At 41.6% G+C, this 22194-nt stretch overlaps 1 protein-coding gene across 1 annotated transcript in view; it reads right to left on the reverse strand.

Moving 5' to 3' along the window:
- LOC111970266 (caM kinase-like vesicle-associated protein) overlaps positions 1 to 18445 on the reverse strand; it is a 42208-nt gene extending 23763 nt beyond the window's left edge. The window contains exon 1 of the mRNA XM_023996919.1: positions 18212 to 18445. The gene's annotated coding sequence lies outside the window, so the exon portion shown is untranslated. The remainder of the gene's footprint in view (positions 1 to 18211) is intronic.
- Between the last annotated feature and the right edge of the window lie 3749 nt (positions 18446 to 22194).

Genomic DNA, 22194 nt, shown 5'->3' on the forward strand with positions numbered 1-22194 from the left:
GGGTGAGATCTTGCGTGGAGCCCCAGATCGAGGGAGATTATCAGTGGTCTTGTATGTCTTCCATTTCCTAATAATTGCCCCCTCAGTTGATTTCTTCAAACCAAGCTGCTTACCTATTGCAGATGCAGTCTTCCCAGCCTGGTGCAGGTCTACAATTTTGTTTCTGGTGTCCTTTGACAGCTCTTTGGTCTTGGCCATAGTGGAGTTTGAGTGTGACTTTTTGAGGTTGTGGACAGGTGTCTTTTATACTGATAACAAGTTCAACAGGTGCCATTAATACAGGTAACGAGTGGAGGACAGAGGAGCCTCTTAAAGAAGAAGTTACAGGTCTGTGAGACCAGAAATCTTGCTTGTTTGTAGGTGACCAAATACTTATTTTCCACCATAATTTGCAAATAAATTCATTAAAAATCCTACAATGTGATTTTCTGGATTTTTTTTCTCATTTTGTCTGTCATAGTTGAAGTGTACCTATAATGAAAATTACAGGCCTCTCTCATCTTTTTAAGTGGGAGAACTTGCACAATTGGTGGCTGACTAAATACTTTTTTTGCCCCACTGTATGTGSTAGTGGTGGAGTAGGGGCCTGAAGGAACACAGTGTGTTGTGAAATCTGTGAATGTATTGTAATGTTTTTAAAATGGTATAAACTGCCTTAATTTTGCTGGACCCCAGGAAGAGAAGCTGCTGCTTTGGGATCCATAATAAATACAAAAACCCAAGTTTAAATTACACTTACCACAACCAATGTTTGTAAACTTACCATTAAAAAGCACCATGATGATTAAGTGTCCATATAGCTGTCATGACGTTGCCCTCTTTGGGTACAGCGAGCACCTTTTCTATGCACTATCCCCCTACCTCCCTGTCTCCTACACCCAGGCTTCTGTGGTCAGAGAGGTCGTAAATTCCTGGAGGAGATTATCTCCTCATGCCACAGTATAGAGAGAGAGTGAGTTTTCATAGAGAGAACAAAGGAATTTCTTCAACCTCACAGAACTTGAGGTCCGAACAATATTTATTTTCTGGAGACTGTATAAAAGATCGGTGAAGAATCCAGGTACGAATTGGTCCGTTTGGTACAATTTTGTGAAACTCATGAGAGACAATACAGCTACATTACCATAACGCTGTTTATACAATAGCCTCAGCTATGAGGCTTACATCTAATTGTTGTATAAGATGAATGAGTGAGGATGATACTGTTTGTGAAATTGTGTAATGTGATTTTGGACTGTTTAATGAAGGAAACTCCAATTCCCTTTGGAGTTTAACTAAATCATAGCACCACCCATGAGCACAGTTATGGTCTGGCACCATGGGACAGGCCCTTTTCTGCTCTTCCGAATGAAACCCCCACCCGGGTTTTCTATCACCAGACCAGCTTACCTCGATAACGAAAGGGCCAAGGTTTGAGAGGAGACCGAGCTTACCTCAATTACGAGATGGCTAAAGGTTGCAGACCAGCTTACCATGAGAGGGCCAAGGTTTGAGTAGAGACCATAAACCTAAGGTTTGAGTAGATGGCTGAATTTTTTAACCATACCACGTGGTTAAACTCTTAGACTATCGATACCGACAGAATAAGAACAAGTCTTTGATATTAATTACTAGTCTGCAGCTAGGAATTCAGTATCATTGAACGCGAAGACCGACAACCGCCGAAACATCTACATGAATGAATGTCACTCTGAACTTATCCATTCTAACCACGACAGAGAGAGGGCGGACAGACTCTCCAACAGAAACTAACTTTAACAGAGATCCCGACGACACACTGAGCGTAAATATATATATTGATTGCAATTGTTCCCGAATGAGTGAGCGTTCATGTGCAAAGGATTAGCATTTCAATTGTTATAATTATCAACCTTGTAGTGTCTCATCTCAGTCGACCCCCTCTTCCCTTTTGTCCACCAAGCCGGTTTAGCCCACTAGGGCACATTCCCCTATCWTTTCCTTGTAACCATATCTACTGTTTGTTATGCATTTCTGCGAGTTATTAGTTAGTAAATAAATGATTTTAAGACAATTGATGTATTGATGACTCATAGTGAAGACTGGGTTCGTGCAGATAACCAACAATTTACGACGTTTGGAATGAGACTAACGTGAGGTAAAGAAGAATTCATTAATCAGAAGACTAAGTGATCAGATATTAAAATATCTGAAAGTTATATTAGGAAAATTAGAACTTAGTAATCTAAATATTTTCCTTGGTGCCCCGACATCCTAGTTAATTACAGTTACACGATTTGGTAGTTTAATCACGTAATAATAATAATTACAGAGAATTTTTGATAAAGATTAATTCTTCAGTTTTAATGATGCCAAAGACACAACATAGCTGTACCATAATAATTTGCACTGTTAAGCATACTGTAGCTGCAACTTTGTAAACCTCCAATTGTCCTAATATTCCACCCACTAAAACCTCCCCCCATATCTAGGTCTGTTGTCACTAAGACCATCAGACCATCTCCCTGACTCATGACGCACCTTTGCGTCCGAAGGCAAACCCTTGGCCGCCAATTGGCATTGGCCAGAGGGAAATATGGGCAGTCCCATGATAACATAAATACCTATGAGGATGCTTACGAGAACTAACCAAGTAACATGGAAAACAGTCAGAAAAAAATAAATAGTAACAATAATAGATCATATTAATAGAAATAATAAAACGGTACAATCTTATAAATGCATGCTCATATTTGAAKGTCCTAGCAAGGCTATAAGCATGTCAGCCGAGCCTGCTCAGTTCATTGGATTCAATTGTTCGAAAAAAATGGGGAAAAAATAGAGAAAACAACCTAAATATTACGCAAGACAAGTCCTTTTTTTAATGTCCATTAAATACAAGACATATTTCATGTAGTCCTCATTATGTACTGTTGTCATCCAACAAAGAAAGGAAGAATAAAGGAACATAGATTCTAATGCCCGCTAATGATTGAAAGTAAAAATTTGTCTTCGGCATCACATTCTATCCTGCTGTATTCCTGTTGTATCGTGACATGGAATTTGTTCTTAGCTGACTTGCCTAGTTAAATAAAGGTTACACACAAACACACACTGACCAAAAAGTTATTTTGTTGGCATTTACGTATGTCCCCGTTACCAGTAAAACATAATCAAAACCTATTTCTTTCACTTACTTGCTGTTTCGTTGTTCATTAGCTCAGTCTCAACCAGGATTTCATCATACATGTCAAGCAGTGAAGTTTCAGCTGTCTGTTTGTGGCCTCTCTTCCTCGGTGCGCACTGTCACTGTGTCCATTTCCATCGCTTGTTCACAGCCTCAAGTWCTTTAATAAGTTTTAACCCCACCGTCTGTGTCGGCAGTTTTGTTGAGCAGGAGTTTCAATGCCATGACAGAGGGTATTACGTTTGCTGCAGATGCAGTTGATTAGCTTATTTCTCAAGTCAGTTGTTCAAATGGCACTAGGAGTGTGTTCATGTTTTCAAGTTTCAAACAGGTTGTCAAATGCCATTGAAAAGGCAGCAGCGGAATGAGAACCAGCACATTCTTGACCATGCAATATGGCTTTCGTCAGTACAAAATCCTCGTCGACCCACTGTGCTGTCAGACTCAGCATGCTCATGGGGCTGACATCGCTGGTCCAAATATCAGTCGTGACGCTAATAGCAGTGACGCCCATAGCAACTAGCTCATAGATGTGCATTTCAACAATACTGTGTACAACATCTGAAAAATAGCGCCTACTTGGTAGTGTGTACCTGGGCTTGAGGTGCTCGATCAGTCGGTGAAAGCCAACTTCATCCACGACAGAGAACGGTTGATTGTCAAGGGCAATGAATTCCATTATCTTGCCGTTAATGGATTTCGCCTTTGAGTTGTCCAGCTGAAAATGTCTTACTCTTTCAAATGAGTGCTCGACTTGAACTTGTTTAGTTGTTGGAAGAGTGAGCTTAGTATTTTTCTGGTTTTGTTCTGTTGTAGTGTGTATTTTTCGTGGCGTCATTACGTCATCTACTTACGTTATATAGGTATGCACGTCAGCTTTGACATCGGTTTTGCACATCGTCGTTAAACTAGACAATCGGGCCGATGCCAATGTTGCCATTTTTAGCTAATATCATCCGATTCTGATATGCTCACCGAAATATTGTGCATCCCTAGTGGTTTCCATAGCTCATTTCATACACTGAACAAAAATATAAAACACAACATGTAAAGTGTTGGTCCTATGTTTCATGAGCTGAAATAAAAGATATCAGAAATCTTCCATATGCACAAAAAAATGTATTTAAAAAATAAAATGTTGCACACATTTGTTTACATCCCTGTTATTGTCACGAATCCCGCTTCCTGAGTCTGTTTTTGCCTGTGTTCTGTCCTGGAGTGTTTTTCCGGTGTCCTGGAACGCACCCTGTCTGGATGCCGGGCGACGTAGCTAGTTGGGAGATCTCTGATTACCCGCACCTGTATCCCATCAGCTATCTGCACACCTGGTCCTGATCATCACCCCTCCACTTCATAAGCTCTGACCTGACATCCATTCCCTGCCGGATCGTTAGCCATGAACAGTATGTTGTGCCAGCGTATCAGCCTCCAGTTTGATAGAGTTTGTTTTGTACGTCTTGCTTGCCTTGAACTTACCTCDGTTTTTTCTGTCTACAGTCATTCACCCGGAACACTCATCCCATCCCTACCTSGTCGTCGGTGACTTCAGTTACTTCCTTGGATCTGCTTACTCAATTCCATCAACTCACCTCCGCTGCCCGCTCCGCTACTTGGATTTTTCTATCACTACATTTACACTTGTAAATAAATACTCACCTTCGTCTTACTCTCCTTGTCCTGGTCTGCTTCTGGGTTCTACTTTAGATAATCGTGACAGTTATAGTGAGCATTTATTTATCTTTTGCCAAGTTAATCCATCGACCTGACAGGTGTGGCATATCAAGAAGCTGATTAAACAGCATGATCATTACACAGGTTCACCTTGTGCTGGGAACTATAAAAGGCCACTCTAAAATGTGCAGTTGTGTTGCACAACACAATTCCACAGATGTCTCAGGTTGAAGGAGCCTGCAACTGGCACACTGAATACAGGAATGTCCACCAGAGCTCTTGCCAGATAATGGAATGTTACTCTACCATAAGCCACCTCCAACATATTTTTTGATAATTTGGCAGTACATCCAACTGCCCTCCCGTGTAACCACGCCAGGACCTCCACATCCGGGTTCTTCACCTGCGGGATCGTTTGAGACCAGCCAACCGGACAGCTGATGAACCTGTGGGTTTGCACAATCGAAGAATTTCTGCACAAACTGTCAGTGTCTCAAGGAAGCTCATCTGCTTGTTCTTTGTCCTCACCAGGGTCTAGACCTGACTGCATTTTGCAATCATAACAGACTTCAGCGGGCAAATACTCACCTTCAATGGCCACTGGCATGCTGGAAAKGTGCGCTCTTCATGAATTAATCCTGGTTTCAACTGTCCCGGGCAGATGACAGACAGAGTGTATGGCGTCGTGTGGGTGAGCGGTTTGCGGACGTCAACGTTGTGAAGAGAGTGCCCCATGGTGGTGGTGGGGTTATGGTATGGGCAGTGATACCGGGCCGTCAATGCACAGAGATACCGTGACGAGATCCTGAGGCCGATTGTCGTGCTATTCATCCACAGCCATCACCTCATGTTTCAGCATGATAATGCACGGCCCCATGTCACAAGGATCTGTACACAATTCCTGGAAGCTGAAAATGTCCCAGTTCTTCCATGGCCTGCATAGTCAACAAACATGTCACCTATTGAGTATGTTTGGGATCAATGTATATGACAGCGTGTCCCAGTTCCCGCCAATATCCAGCAACTTTGCACAGCCATTGAAGAGGAGTGGGACAACATTCCACATGCCACAATCAACAGCCTGATCAACTCGATGCGAAGGAGATGTGTTGCACTGTATGAGGAAAATGGTGGTGACACCGGATACTGACTGTTTTTCTGATCCACGCCCCTACCTTTTTTTTAAGGTCTCTGTGACCAACAGATGAATATCTGTATTCCCAGTCATGTGAAATCCATAGATTAGGGCCTAATGAATTTATTGAAATTGACTGATTTCCTTATACATTTTTGAAATTGTTGCATTTATATTTTCTTTCAGTGTAATATTCAGCCTCATAATACTACTATAAGTATCATACAATAACCAGGTAGCTTAGCGGTTAAGAGCACTGGGCCAGTAACTGAAAGGTCACTGGTTTGAATCCCCGAGCKAACTAGGTGAAAAATGTGTCGATGTGCCTCTGAGCAAGGCACTTAACSCGAATTGCTCATATAAGTTGCTCCTCATAAAAGTATCTGCTAAATGACTAAAATGTCAATTCTTCTCCCAGGTGTGACGCAGGTCGGTGCCTGGCCACCAGCCACAGACATGCCCCTGATTCCTGTCATGAGCTTGGAACTTTCAAAGGTTAATTCTTGTGAAGCACTGGTGACAGGGAACAGATGGTCATGCACAACACCAAGCTAGGAAACAGACGTTGCCTTTCAGAACGCTATGACCATCGCCGTGTATTTCACCCCCCACTTGGTGGACTTTGATTAAATCAACCTCAATGCACACTAGATTTAGTATAAAACAAAAACATAGATTGGTACCATCAGCACCTAGGACAACAGAAAACCAAACACGTTTGATCATTACACAACAGCAAGGAAATCCTAAAACGGCATGAAATCACTGGTGAGAAGAGAACAGTGAGAGATCTCTGCATCAAGCAGGTGTGTGAAGCTCCTCTTTACCTGTTTGATCTGRTGTTGACAGTATAGAAGCTTCTGACTTATTGTTTTAAGTCAGAGATCTTTATTCCCTCTTCGTCACGCTTTACCGCCTGATCTGACCATTCTGTTCTGATGTCGTTTGTTGCCATGGTTACCAAGTCCTACATAAGCGTCAGGGGTACAGTGAGGAGGGGGGGATAGACGCATTGCCCGTCCACACTGTGTTGTACAGGAACAGAGCTAAATTTAGTGGTTGGCTAGTCTCGTCATGCACGCCTCACTGGGTTTTTGGATGCAATACAAAAACATTTTTGGTCTCGCATCAAAAGATCAAAATAGGAGATCCTTCATGGAATGATTTTAGTACCTTCAAATAGATTGAATAGTGAGTACTCATCAGCTACAACCCAATTTAAAATGCATTTTTATCTACAAGCACATGAAGCATGACGTGAACAATTTTTTCTTGTTCACTGTTATTTCTATGAATGTAAACACTTAACTGTAAAACCAGGCCATAATTAGCTATTGTTGTTTAACCTTATTTATTAACAGACCAGGTTCCAAGGTTCATGGAAGGTAAACTGATAGTTGTCTGTAGTCTTTCACAGCTCTCTGTAGTTATCCAATGGCAATCAATGACTAGTTGAAGATTTACATACAGTGCATTCGGAAAGTATTTTCCAATTTTTTTAAAGTTACAGCTTAATTCAAAAATGTACAAAATTATTTTTCCCCCCTCATCAACCTAGTGAAAACAGGTTGTCAGAATTCTTTGCAAATGTATAAAAAAAAGTTTTTACATAAGTATTCAGACACTTTGCTATGAGACTTGAGACTCGAAATGGAGCTCAGGTGCAACCTGCTTCCATTGATCGTCCTTCAGATGTTTCTACAACTTGATTGAAGTCCACCTGTGGTAAATTCAACCTGTCTATATAAAGGTTCAACAGTTGACAGTGCATGTCAGAGCAAAAACCAAGCCATATTAAAGGAATTATCCGTAAACCTCCGAGACAGGACTGTGTCGAGGCACAGATCTGTAGCAAAAAATGTCTGTAGCATTGAAGGTACCTAAGAAGACAGTGGCCTCCATCATTCTTAAATGGAAGAAGTTTGGAACCACAAAGATTTCTTAGAGCTAGCCGCCCGGCCAAACTGAGCAATCAGGGGAGAAGGGCCTTGGTCATGGAGGTGACCAAGAACCTGATGGTCACGCTGACAGAGCTCCAGAATTCCTCTGTGCAGATGGGAGAATCTTCCAGTGGGAGAATGATCTCTGCAGCTCTCCACCAATCAGGCCTTTATGGTAGTGGCCATATGGAAGCCACTCCTCAGTAAAAGGGACATGACAGCCCGCTTGGAGTTTTCCTTAAGGCACCTAAAGGACTCTCAGACCATGAGAAACAAGATTCTCTGGTCTGATGAAACCAAGATTGAACTCTTTTCCTGAATGCCAAACGTCACGTCTGGAGGAAACCTGGCACCATTCCTAAGGTGAAGCATGGTGGTGGCACCATCACACTGTGGGGATGTTTTTCAGTGGCAGGGACTGGTAGACTCGTCAAGATCGAGGGAAATATGAACAGAGCAAAGTACAAAGAGATCCTTGATGAAAACCTCCAGAGCGCTCAGGACATCAGACTGGGGCGAAAGTTTACCTTCCAACAGGACAACAACCCTAAGCACACAGCCAAGACAACGAAGCAGTCTCTTCGGGACAAGTCTCAATGTCCTTGAGTGGCCCAGCCAGTGCCCAGACTTGAACCCAATCTAACTTCTCTCGAGAGACCTGAAAATAGCTGTGCAGAGAGGATCTGCAGAAAAGAATGTGAGAAACTCCCTAAATACAGGTGCCAAGCTTGTAGCATCATACACAAGAAGCTGTAATCGCTGCCAAAGGCACTTCAACAAAGTACTGAGTGAAGGGTCTGAATACTTATGCAAAATGTGATATTTCAATTTAATATTTTTAATAAATGTGCTTTGTCATTATGGAGTATTGTGTGTAGATTGAGGGAAAAAACTATTTAATCCATTTTAGAATAAGGCTGTAACGTAACAAAATGTGGAAAAAGTCAAGGGCTCTGAATACTTTCCGAATGCACTGTAAGCAAAATACAGCATGTTTAAGCTGGAATGAAATATAAATTGCCATCATTTGAAGTTCCCCTTAAACTTGGAACTTTTTGTACAGTGAACAAAAATAAACACCACATGCAATTTCAAAGATTTTACTGAGTTACAGTTCATATAAGGAAATCAGTCAATTGAAATGAATTAATTAGGCCCTAATCTATCGATTTCACATGACTGGTAATACCGATATGCATCTGTTGGTCACAGAGACCTTAAAAAAAGTAGGGGCATGGATCAGAAAAGCAGTCAGTATCTGGTGTGACAATCATTTGCCTCATGCAGTGCGACATCTCCTTCGCATAGAATTGTGGCTTGTGGAATGTTGTCCCACTCCTCTTCAATGGCTGTGCGAAGTTGCTGGATATTGGCGGGAACTGGAACACGCTGTCGTACAGGTCAACCCAGAGCCTCCCAAACATCCTCAATGGCTGACATGTCTGGTGAGTATGCAGGCCATGGAAGAACTGGGCCATTTTTAGCTTCCAGGAATTGTGTACAGATCCTTGCGACATGGGGCCGTGCATTATCATGCTGAAACATGAAGTGATGGCTGCGCATGAATGGCACGACAATGGGCCTCAGGATCTCATCACGGTCTCTGTGCATTCAAATTGCCATCCATAAAATGCAATTGTGTTCGTTGTTCGTGGCTTATGCCTGCCCATACCATAACCTCACTGCCACCARGGGGCACTCTGTTCACAACGCTCGCTCTCACAACGCCATACAGTTCCCGGTACAGTTGAAACCAGGACTCATCCGTGAAGAGCACACTTCTACAGCGTGCCAGGGGCCATTTAAGGTGAGCATTTGCCCACTGAAGTCGGTTACGATGCCGAACTGCAGTCAGGTCAAGTCCCTGGTGAGGACAACGAACACACAGATGAGCTTCCCTGAGACCGTTTATGACAGCTTGGGCAGAAATTCTTCGATTGTGCAAACCCACGGTTTCATCAGCTGTCCGGGTGGCTGGTCTCAGACGATCCTGCAAGTGAAGAAGCTGGATTACACATGGTCTGCCGTTGTGAGGCCGGTTGGACGTACTGCCAAATTCTCTAAAATGACATGGAGATGGCTTATGGTAGTGAAATTAACATAAAATTCTCTGGCAAAAGCTCTGGTGGACATTCCTTCAGTCAGCATGCCAATTGCATGCTCCCTCAAAACTTGAGACATCTGTGGCATTGTGTTGTGTGACAAAACTGCACATTTTGGAGTGGCCTTTTATTGTACCTGGTACAATGTGCACCTGTGTAATGATCATACGGTTTATCAGCTTCTTGATATGCCACACCTATCAGGCGGAGGGGTTATGTTGGCAAAGGAGAAATGGTCACTAACAGGGATGTAAGCAAATTTGTGCACCAAATTTGAGAAAAATACACTTTTTGTGAGTATGTAAAATCTCTGGGATCTTTTATTTCAGGTCATGAAACATGGGACCAACACTATATACAGTGGGGCAAAAAAGTATTTAGTCAGCCACCAATTGTGCAAGTTCTCCCACTTAAAAAGATGAGAGAGGCCTGTAATTTTCATCATAGGTACACTTCAACTATGACAGACAAAATGAGAAAACAAATCCAGAAAATCACATTGTAGGATTTTTAATGAATTCATTTGCAAATTATGGTAGAAAATAAGTATTGGTCACCTACAAACAAGCAAGATTTCTGGCTCTCACAGACCTGTAACTTCTTCTTTAAGAGGCTCCTCTGTCCTCCACTCGTTACCTGTATTAATGGCACCTGTTTGAACTTGTTATCAGTATAAAAGACCCTGTCCACAACCTCAAACAGTCACACTCCAAACTCCACTATGGCCAAGACCAAAGAGCTGTCAAAGGACACCAGAAACAAAATTGTAGACCTGCACCAGGCTGGGAAGACTGAATCTGCAATAGGAAGCAGCTTGGTTTGAAGAAATCAACTGTGGGAGCAATTATTAGGAAATGGAAGACATACAAGACCACTGATAATCTCCCTCGATCTGGGGCTCCACGCAAGATCTCACCCCGTGGGGTCAAAATGATCACAAGAACGGTGAGCAAAAATCCCAGAACCACACGGGGGACCTAGTGAATGACCTGCAGAGAGCTGGGACCAAAGTAGCAAAGCCTACCATCAGTAACACACTACGCCGCCAGGGACTCAAATCCTGCAGTGCCAGACATGTCCCCCTGCTTAAGCCAGTACATGTCCAGGCCCGTCTGAAGTTTGCTAGAGAGCATTTGGATAATCCAGAAGAAGATTGGAGAATGTCATATGGTCAGATGAAACCAAAATAGAACTTTTTGGTAAAAACTCAACTCATCGTGTTTGGAGGACCAAAGAATGCTGAGTTGCATCCAAAGAACACCATACCTACTGTGAAGCATGGGGTGGAAACATCATGCTTTGGGGCTGTTTTTCTGCAAAGGGACCAGGACGACTGATCCGTGTAAAGGAAAGAATGAATGGGGCCATGTACGTGAAATTTTGAGTGAAAACCTCCATCAGCAATGGCATTGAAGATGAAACGTGGCTGGTCTTTCAGCATGACAATGATCCCAAACACACCGCCCGGGCAACGAAGGAGTGGCTTCGTAAGAAGCATTTCAAGGTCCTGGAGTGGCCTAGCCAGTCTCCAGATCTCAACCCCATAGAAAATCTTTGGAGGGAGGTGAAAGTCCGTGTTGCCAGCAACAGCCCCAAAACATCACTGCTCTAGAGGAGATCTGCATGGAGAATGGGCCAAAATACCAGCAACAGTGTGTGAAAACCTTGTGAAGACTTACAGAAAAACGTTTGACCTTCTGTCATTGCCAACAAAGGGTATATAACAAAGTATTGAGATAAACTTTTGTTATTGACCAAATACTTATTTTCCACCATAATTTGCAAATAAATTCATTAAAAATACTACAATGTGATTTTCTGGATTTGTTTTCTCATTTTGTCTGTCATATTTGAAGTGTACCTATGATGCAAATTACAGGCCTCTCTCATCTTTTTAAGTGGGAGAACTTGTGTTTATATTTTTGTTCAGTATAGATTCAGTCGTCTAGACTCAGATCTCTGCAACACTTTCAGTAGGGTGTGAGGATTTGCTTTGACATCAGTATTTTCTCTCATTTTATTGCCGGTAAAAAGGGCTTTACGTTTGTGTTCTTTGATTGGCTAAGGACCTCTTTCCTCAAAATTGTATTGCAGTGCTCTCCGGTCTCTCCCCTGTGTGAATAGAACTTCTATAAGTTATTATTTCCACTCCAATTACCTTAAACTGATCCCTTGTTTTCTGGATTTTCCCTCAAGTAAAGTACAGACATTTGAATATGTTACCCTAATTATATTTTATAAGTAAATATCACACACACACACACACACACCACTAATTACCCAGAATACGGTTCCCAGAAGAAGCTGTTATTACAGACATTACAGTATGGTGACAGTAAGTGACTTCAGGCAAATGTGCACTTATGTTGATGGGACATGACTTAATCCAATGTAACAAATCTCATTTAACTCGCGAATAGCTGTTGCCATGTTGCGCAGCCAAGGGCCTTCAATCCTCATACATAACCATGCTGGTGTTTGGCTACACATGCTTTAATAATAGGCTACATTATGATTTCCACGCCATTAATTGTCACCCATGGGAATATTGATCAAACTGACCTTGGAAGTGGTGTCATTGGGGAGATGTGATTTTCCCTTACAGCCATTTAGCAAAGGAAATAAGTGATTGCTTCTCTCCATATTCTCTGATTGAGTCTGTACAGAGGCACTGCCAGTAATACCGTATACCCTGGTTCGGTAAAGGAACGGTATGAAGGTATGAAAATCTGAATACCGCCCAACGTTAGTTGAAAATATAGCCGACATATGTAAAGAGAGCGAGAACAGCTGATGCGGGAGTCGATCCGTGGACCGTGCGAAGTCTAGTCCCTAACGACCTGTGCCAAAAAAAAGAAGCTAAATACATATACACTGCTTTTAATAGGATAGTTGTGGGGGTGGGGTTTCAAAATCATTACATAGAATGGTAATTCACACCTAGGTTTGCTAGAGACTACTACTTGAGATTTTGGTAGTTCCGAAATATAGCCTTTACATTCGATGTTAATTAMGAAAAAACAACAGCCTCTCTCCCCTCTCGTGTCTGATACATTAAGCTTGAATGTTACATAATGTCGGCTGGACACATTAAAACACAACCACTACGCAGGCGTCATGGAAACCAACACAAAGCATGCTACATGTACAGAGGGGACAGAACAGAAGGCAGAACAGTCCGCCTCTTTATTGAAGTGTTTTTCAAACATTATCTTCATCACAAAACACTTACAGATGCGCTATCTTAATTGGACCAGTTTCTCACAGCAGGGAAATAATCCTGCAGCAACAGGAAATGTGGATTATAATTAATGGTACATTTTTCGTTATGACAAATCAAGTCTGAAGATAAGTGGAAATTACAAAAACTTTAGATGCCTTTTTATACCTCAAATACACCACAGTGGTGCGTCCTTTAAAAGTTGCAGCGTACTGCAGTACAGCTTGCATGGTACCATTAATGCTAGTTAGTGCTAGTTTGACCACCAGAGGGCATCTTTGAGAAGCATTTGACAGCCTTCAATAGTAGCTGTACTAGAGAATTTAAAACCTTTTTTGTAAGAACATAGTATATGGGACTGATTTGAAAAATGTTTGCTTAATTAAATGTGATTAATATTATTGTGTTTATATTCCAAGAAAGCGCAAAACGGTGCTAAAATAGTTGTAGGCTATTGCTTCAAATCCTACTGCTTGTAACTTCAATATGCTCTTTAAATAAATAGATATACACCACTAACAGGACATTACTCAACAATAGTGAGACTCATGTCATCTACGGTAGGCTTACAGTATATCGAAAAATATGACATGACTCTCCGTCCAATAATTACATATAGAGGATTTGAGGATTCTAAATTAAAACCAAAAGCTGCCTCATGGGTCTTCCGGTGGCGGCCACAATGGGTATCTGTTGCGACACATTTTGCATTGTGATGCAGTGACTTAGACAGCTGCGCCACTGGGGAGCCCCCATCCACAAAGTATCAAAATACAGAGAGGTGTTGGTAAAGGTTTATTGTCCTGCTAATAGCTCATAATGGGCTATTATAATACTGTACATGGTGTCCAGGTCATTTCTTTATTAAAGACTATCAGAAAGAATMTTGGTACTTATTTATTTTGATACAAAGCCATGAACGAGTGAGACTCAGCTTTATGTAGGTGCCGCTATATGACAGTGCCATCAACTTGACAATATATAGCAATATTTGAGGTTATTTCTTCTTTTTTTAATAAAGTGAGCGATTGTAATCTGAATAAAGGCCAAAATAATATTTGTAAAGGCCAAAACATTTATTTATGTTCTTAGAGGGAGAGAAATGCTGGACCAATTGTGCGCTGCCCTATGGGACTCCCACTCACGGTTGGATGTGATACATAATAATAATACTTTTTGTTGTATTATTTGTTTTGTCTTTTCTGGTGGATTAAACTGAAATTGCAACCAATCATGGCCGGTTGTGAAACAGCCAACCTAACTAAGAAATACATTTCACGATAGAATTCTCCCCCTACCCTCCTTCTAGGCAAGTTTATAGTCCAGCTACCTGCTAATAGCCATAATGGCGCTGTACAACTTGACCATGTGTGTTTGAAAGAGTATTTTCCAGTAAGCATCTATTTGTTTACCTTCATTAGACAACTTTGTTTCAATATTTCTGTAATTCAGTGATATTTATTCCCATAGTAATTATAACTAAATAAACATTTTGAAAGAGTATTTTTATCATTARTTTATCAGTGAAAGCATAAAAATGCCATTATTAGTAACATTGTTTAAGTTTGAACGTGCAGACTGGCACTAAGAACAGAGGGAACGTTTCCTTAGTCAGAGCCATTATTAGTGCAATGCCCCTTAAAGTGTTTTTCTGTGCTACCCAGTGCGGCGGGGTGGCAGTCCACCCCCCCACTTCCTCCTCCTCACTTCCCCATGGGCTAGTAGGTCCGTCTTCTGTGCGGCCCATCCCGTGCCCCCTGCCCTCATGAACCTTGCGCGCTTTCAGTGGATACAGCTGGAGAACTGCAAGGCAACCCCATTGTGCGCCACTCTGGAGCCAAGACCAATATATATTGTCCTGATAATAACAGCGTTAATAATATATCTGTGAGAATATCCAAGGGGCTTTTATACAATTCTAAATGAATAATAATAATAATAATAATTGCTTTGTTTAAAAAAATAACATTTTGGAGATGATTTTGTTTACAAATAACGTAAAATGAGCGAGAAAAAGGCCATTCTTGAACATGGGGTGAGACATTGTTACTAATTTGTAAATAAAACCAGTTTGTTATTTAGAATGATTTATTTCTGTTTTTAGAGGGAGAAAAACCAAAAACCTACAGTCATCTCATGTGTCTCCCAGTCAAGGCTGGCACAGGTATTGAACAAGCATCTGTAGCAACACAGTCTTAGACCATTGTACTGTACAAGCGCACAGGCGCTGTACAACGTGAATGGTCGGGAGTGGGCTACAGTACTACAGTGAGAGCAAAATAATCCTAAGAAAAGAAAAGAAACTTAGTGTAACAACAGTTTTAGTAATACTGAAGTCGTGCACAATTATCAGTTTCTATTTAGGTTTATGTCGCCCATTCATTGTCAGACACACAGTAGGACCCAAAAGCATAATCAGTGCTCTAACTCCCTCTTGTGCTGGTCTGGAGTAATGAGGTGGTGACGCAGGGTACCGTACTAAACCACAAATTACCTCTAAATCCTGCATCATAATGGCAAAACTTTTAGTGGAGCAACCACTGTACAAGTGCGCATTTCCTAAAGCTGAGGAAAATAATCTGCGTCATTAAGGACTAAAGATCAAGACTCTGAGGAGAGGCAGATGATGCAAATCAAATGTACTATTCTTCTGACAGGCCAGAAAAATTCTGATCTGAAAACCTGGATAAAAAATACCATTCTCCTACATTGCCAGGTGCATCTTTCCATACAGCTGTAACAATAGAAACTAGTATTAACAGGGTTATTATTAAAAACTATATTAACAATAGAAACTCTATTAAACAGGGTTAGTGATAAGCAATGGCTCCATCCAAGCCACTGACCCACCACAGTCATAAAGTTCCTGCTCTGTGACGGCATATACAGTGCATTTGGAAAGTATTCAGACCCCTTGACTTTTTCCACATTTTATTACGTTACAAATTTATAAAAATTCAAAAATATCTTATTTACATAAGTATTCAGACCCTTTGCTAGGAGACTCGAAATTGACTCACGTGCATCCTGTTTACATTGATCATCCTTGAGATGTTTCTACAAACTTGATTGGAGACCACCTGTGGTAAATTCAATTGATTGGACATGATTTGGAAAGGCACACACCTGTCTATATAAGGTCCAACAGTTGACAGTGCATGTCATGAGAAACAAGATTCTCTGGTCTGATGAAACCAAGATTGAACTCTTTGACCTGAATGCTAAGCGTCACTTCTGCAGGAAACCTGGAACCATCCCTACGGTGAAGCATGGTGGTGGCAGCACCATGCTGTAGGGATGTTTTCCAGCAGCAGGGACTGGGAGACTAGTCAGGATCGAGGGAAAGATGAACGGAATAAAGCACAGAGAGATCCTTGATGAAAACCTGATCCAGAGCGCTCAGGACCTCAGACTGGGGCGAAGTCTAAGGACAATGGGACAACAACCCTAAGCAAAGACAAGGCAGGAGTGGCTTTGGGACAAGTCTCTGAATGTCTTTGAGTGGCCCAGCCAGAGCCCGGGCTTGAACCCGATCGAACATCTCTGGAGAGACCTGAAAATAGCTGTGCAGCAACGCTCCCCATCCATCCTGACAGAGCTTGAGAGGATCTGCAGAGAAGAATGGAGAAACTCCCCAACTACAGGTGTGCCAAGCTTGTAGCGTCATACCCAAGAAGACTTGAGGCTGTAATTGCTGCCAAAAGGTGCTTCAACAAAGTACTGAGTAACAGGCTACACAAGAAAGCTATTGTGGCACAGTCGATGGCACACTGGGCTATGGGACAGAAGGCTGTGGGTTCAAATACCCCTGCGGTAAGCTCACTCTCCTTGCCGGTTTCATTACACTGGTGTTGGAAGTGGTCAGTTCAAAGTCTAGTTTTGATTTGGATGAGTTGTTAAATAACGTGAATTTAACAAAAATGTAAACAATATCATTGGATTTAGATTCAAAGTTGGGTTACAAAAATATGAAATGCACTTATGTTGATGACTTTTTGCAAATCCAATTAGCTTTCCAAGTTGATTTAACGTCATCACATAGATTTTTTGTTGAAATGACGTGGAAACAATGTTTATTCAACCAGTTTTTGCACAGTGGGTTACATCCACAAGCGTGCGTATGCTTGGTATCCACGAGCATGCGAGGACACGCTCTTTGGGTCGGAGGGTGCTGTCTGATACCCAACAGTGAGGTATCGCTGTATCAGAAGTAATCTGACTCCTTTTAGACAGTAAATTCACTTGAGAGGGTAACAATGACATTATATGAACAACAAGTGGAGGGGTGCAACCTGATTAGCAGCAAGTCTACATGTGGAATAAAGAATGAGGAGGAATCACTCTGACGATAAGTGAGAAGGGTGTTATATGATAAATTAATCTGCTGGATAAAGTGACAGGGATACAGTGAGACTGTTATAACCTGCAGAGCTGAGGGAGATGCTGCAGCATTAGATGCTGTGCCTTAAACTTTGACTGGGGGAAAGGAAAAGTGCACATGGTCATAATATGATGTGACCAGTGTCATTTCCAATAGTCATYCATTATTAATGGATTTTGGCTTGAATGTCGTTATTAATTAGTTATTTGATACGCAATCAAATCTAACGATATTCTAATGAAAATACATCTATTTTCATCCGATTCCTGTATATATTTTTTCAAATTCTATAATCCTTTCAAACGTCTCAGACAATTATAAAAACAGTTCACTTTCATGTGTTCCCATTAAATGGAATTGTTACATTGCTTTTTGAAATTCACCATTCTTGTATTGTAACTCAAATTAACCTTCGAGTGGGAATACAGCGGGCACAAAGTTTTCGAAACCTGCAACATGCAGTGAAGAATATCCATCAAGAAAGCCATTCAAATTGTAGTGAAACCCAACAAAATGACACCAAACACATMTCTAGGTTTTTCATTCAGAAAATGCTTGAGATATCGTAGTTAACATTTTACATTTTAATATGTCCAAAGTGCGCGCTGCTCACTCACCTGAAATTACTCTGTCAAAAATGTGTCCACTTTTTCAGTTATTTTCTTTCTTTACGCGTGCTTTGTGGTAGAAAGAACTTGATGAGCGTTAGGTTTTCGTGCGTTAGTTAGCAGTGTATACTTTTATTCCCTGTTCAATAAAAAAGGTAGATCCTGGCTCATCTGCTCCATCAACTGCTTCTTTACGAGAGCAACACGACGAGAACATGAACAGCGATGGTAGGCAGCCTACTCTACTAACCAACGTTCAGGCAAGGAAGGCGTGGTGTGCGTGTGCATACACGTGCGAGTGGGGGACGGGCAAAATTAAATCAACCACTCTTTCCATTGATGTAAACCACATTTATAACAAAAATATTTGTATGAGCATATTGAGAAKATCGGCGAGTCATTCATCATATTTTCTCCCATCAACAGCAAAATCCATCTATTTGTTGGTGCAAATAGATGAGTTTAGCAATACAGATTTATATGTAAAAACGTAACATGAAATAGAAGACTGCTGCTTTCCACATGCAGTGTTTGAACTGTTCAACATGACTGGTAATATGGTGACCACATGTCCTGGATTGTGCTAGACAGTCCTGCATTTTGGCCCTTTGACCTGCAACCAAACAATCATGTCCGGCATTTTATCAACAAATTGAAACACCACTAATTTCTATATAAAAAAGGTAGATTTGTCAACATCTTGTATTTCAGTCAGACATTCCAACCTATCTCTTGCAGTCACTTCGCGTTTATGAAACTATAGGCCTGCATATATCATAAGGATTAAGGATGTGGTAGCCTAAGCATACTGTTGATGTTAAAGATCTGAGTTCTGATATTATGCACAGTGCAAAACAAGACCTGGGCAATGTCATAGACATAGGCCTATCTTCACCCAATCATATTTAGCCAATCCTTTCGGGGGAAATTCCAGCTAAATTTGTGAAAGACAGTTAGGCCTAACTACTTACAAAAATCATGCTTCTGATGAAGAGCTACAAAGGTAAGTAAATAGCCATATTAGACTGAAAAATATAAGGTAATCTCTCATGCTCATTAGTTGCTCATTCAACATATTTGCTGCTACTTCACTCAATCCCATTTTAAATCTCGCTTCCTAAATGTTTTACATTCCCTGAGACCAACCAGAAATGTTTCCTTGGCCAAATATTCCCAGATTTAAATTATACAGCCACACATGTGGTCTCGTTTCTGCATCCCCAAATTTTGCACGAGGCAAAAGAGTAGACTTCAATTGCTCATTCTGTGCAGCAGACTGCAGGGGTGTAGTGCTGCTAGAGCTCACTGGCGTGTCCCTCTGCCACTTCTCACAATGGTGCTCCTTGAGTAAAGTCAGTTCAATGCTGAATCAATCTCTTGGAAGATCACATAATGATTAGTTAGTATTTTCTACATAACAGAAACCAGGGGTGAAACTTTCACTGGGAACGGGGGACATGTCCCCCCCACATTCTGAAATGGCATTTTTGTCCCCCATAGTTTTAACCATTGGAATGTGATTCAAAACAAGGCAAAGTTGTGCTTTAGGACCATGCAGACGCCTCCGAGCGGTCGTGTAGGCTGTTTGGAATATTTATCACTTCTAAAACCAAAGTTGCGCCCCTGACAGAAACAAATATAGTAGCATGGTATAAATAACATTACTGTTACACCAAAAACTAATTTCTTATGAGATTTTAGGATTATTAGCTGAATAGTAAAAAAAAATCCCATGTGGCCAAAACTCAAGTGTGCACCACTAGACAGAATGTGCTTTGAATTTTTCCCCACAAAAGGGCTTTATGACAGGCAGAAATACTCTTCAGTTTCATCAGCAGTCCGGTTGGCTGGTKTCAGATGAGCCCTCCTGTGAAGAAGTAGGATGTGGAGGTCTTGGGCTGGCGTGGTTATGCGTGGTCTGGTCAAATTCTCTAAAACCACGTTGGAGTTGGCTGAAATGAACATTAAATTCTCTGGAAAAAGCTCTGGTGGACATTCCTTCAGTCAGCATGCCAATTGCATGCTCCCTCAAAACTTGAGACATCTGTGGCATTGTGTTGTGTGACAAAACTGCACATTTTAGAGTGGCCTTTTATTGTCCCCAGCACAAGGTGCACCTGTGTAATGATCATGCTGTTTAATCAGCTTCTTGATATGCCACACCTGTCAGGTGGATGGATTATCTTGGCAAAGCAGAAATGCTCACTAACAGGGATGTAAACAAATTCGTTCACAACATTTCAGAGAAATACGCTTTTTTTGTGTATGGACATTTTTATTTCAGCTCATGTTGCATTTGTATTTTTGTTCAGTATATTTTGTTAACACCATCTGCTCTAATTTGCTCAAAAAAAACAGTAATTCTCTGGGTTCGCGCCCAGGCTCTGTCACAGCCGGCCGCGACCGGGAGGTCCGTGGGGCGACGCACAATTGGCATAGCYTTGTCCGGGTTAGGGAGGGTTTGGCCGGTAGGGATATCCTTGTCTCATCGCGCTCCAGCGACTCCTGTGGCGGGCCGGGCGCAGTGCGCGCTAACCAAYGGGGCCAGGTACAAGGTGTTTCCTCCGACACATTGGTGCGGCTGGCTTCCGGGTTGGAGGCGAGCTGTGTTAAGAAGCAGTGCGGCTTGGTTGGGTTGTGCTTCGGAGGACGCATGGCTTTCGYCCTTCGTCTCTCCCGAGCCCGTACGGGAGTTGTAGCGATGAGACAAGATAGTAATTACTAGCGATTGGATACCACGAAAARTGGGGAGAAAATGGGATAAAAAAATAAAAAACAGTAATTCAAGAAGATCTAAATGCATATTTACATGAAACTGATTGAGATCAAACGATTGGCATGCGGACAAAGTTTGGACATTTCACTGGTAAAATGTGAAGATTTATCATCATTTATCATGACAGTGATGATGCCATGGCCTATTTTGAAATGAGGTATGCCTAATTTGGTGTTTGAGGATATTAAAAATAGAACATTTTCTTGAGACAATATATGTGGGCATAGGCAGACTGTAATTGGAGGATGCATTTTAAGCAAATTCTATAATGATATTCAATAGGCTACATCTGTCGGTACAAACTCTGAGGAATTATGTCATTAACATAATTTACATTTTTTTTATTGCTCTCTGGCTCCTAAGAAATTAGCACAACACCATAAGGGGGAATTGTGTGTGTGTGGGAGGCGACTGTCCCACAAAATCAACCTGCTGATTATTTTAAATGTGGTCACCCGAACTGGTAATGATCATCCCGTGTGGTTTATGTGATCTTCGAACCCAATGCGGATTCATGTTCAGTGTTGTGCAGCATCGGGATGATCCAGTCTGCTGTGTCAGAGGACCCTTGGGCTAATGTGTCTGTCTGAATCAGATGCTTGCCTGTCCCTACCAGGGCGCTCTTATGTTGCAGAGGAGGCGTGGGTGCTCCATTATGTAGGCAACAACAAAGAGATGCCATAAGAACAAGAACAAGCCGTGATGCATTGTACTGTATGTAACATCTATCATATCTACATGCAGGTTTAATTGTCAATTTGATGTAAGTAGGCCAGGTAATGTTATAATATGCATTGAATCTGTCACTCTACCTTTTTTACTATCTTGTTATTTTCTCCTCTAACCCTCTTGGTACTTCCATACCTGGCATGTGCACAGATAGAGGTCTAGGGGTGCCTGAGCACCTGGCCTTCTGCCCTCCTATGAGAAAGGTGCCCTTTTAGATCAGTGGCGTTTTTTAATTATTACATTTTTATTCAACTTTAGTCTATTTTCTGCTGCCTTATTTAAATGAATTGGCCATCAAATAAATATCAATATTTTGTATCTTGGAAAATTACCGCTCCTCTGCCTCCACCTGAGCACGCACTGCAATCCTCCTGCAGGCAGAAGCCACCGGCACCGAATGGTAGTGTAGAACTGGCTCCCATTTGAGTTGCATGTGTCATCTCATGGTCAGGCACAGGGAAGGCTTCAATTAAACTGTTTGTTAGTA

Source organism: Salvelinus sp. IW2-2015, linkage group LG1, assembly GCF_002910315.2.
Source record: "Salvelinus sp. IW2-2015 linkage group LG1, ASM291031v2, whole genome shotgun sequence".
Lineage (NCBI taxonomy): Eukaryota > Metazoa > Chordata > Actinopteri > Salmoniformes > Salmonidae > Salvelinus > Salvelinus sp. IW2-2015.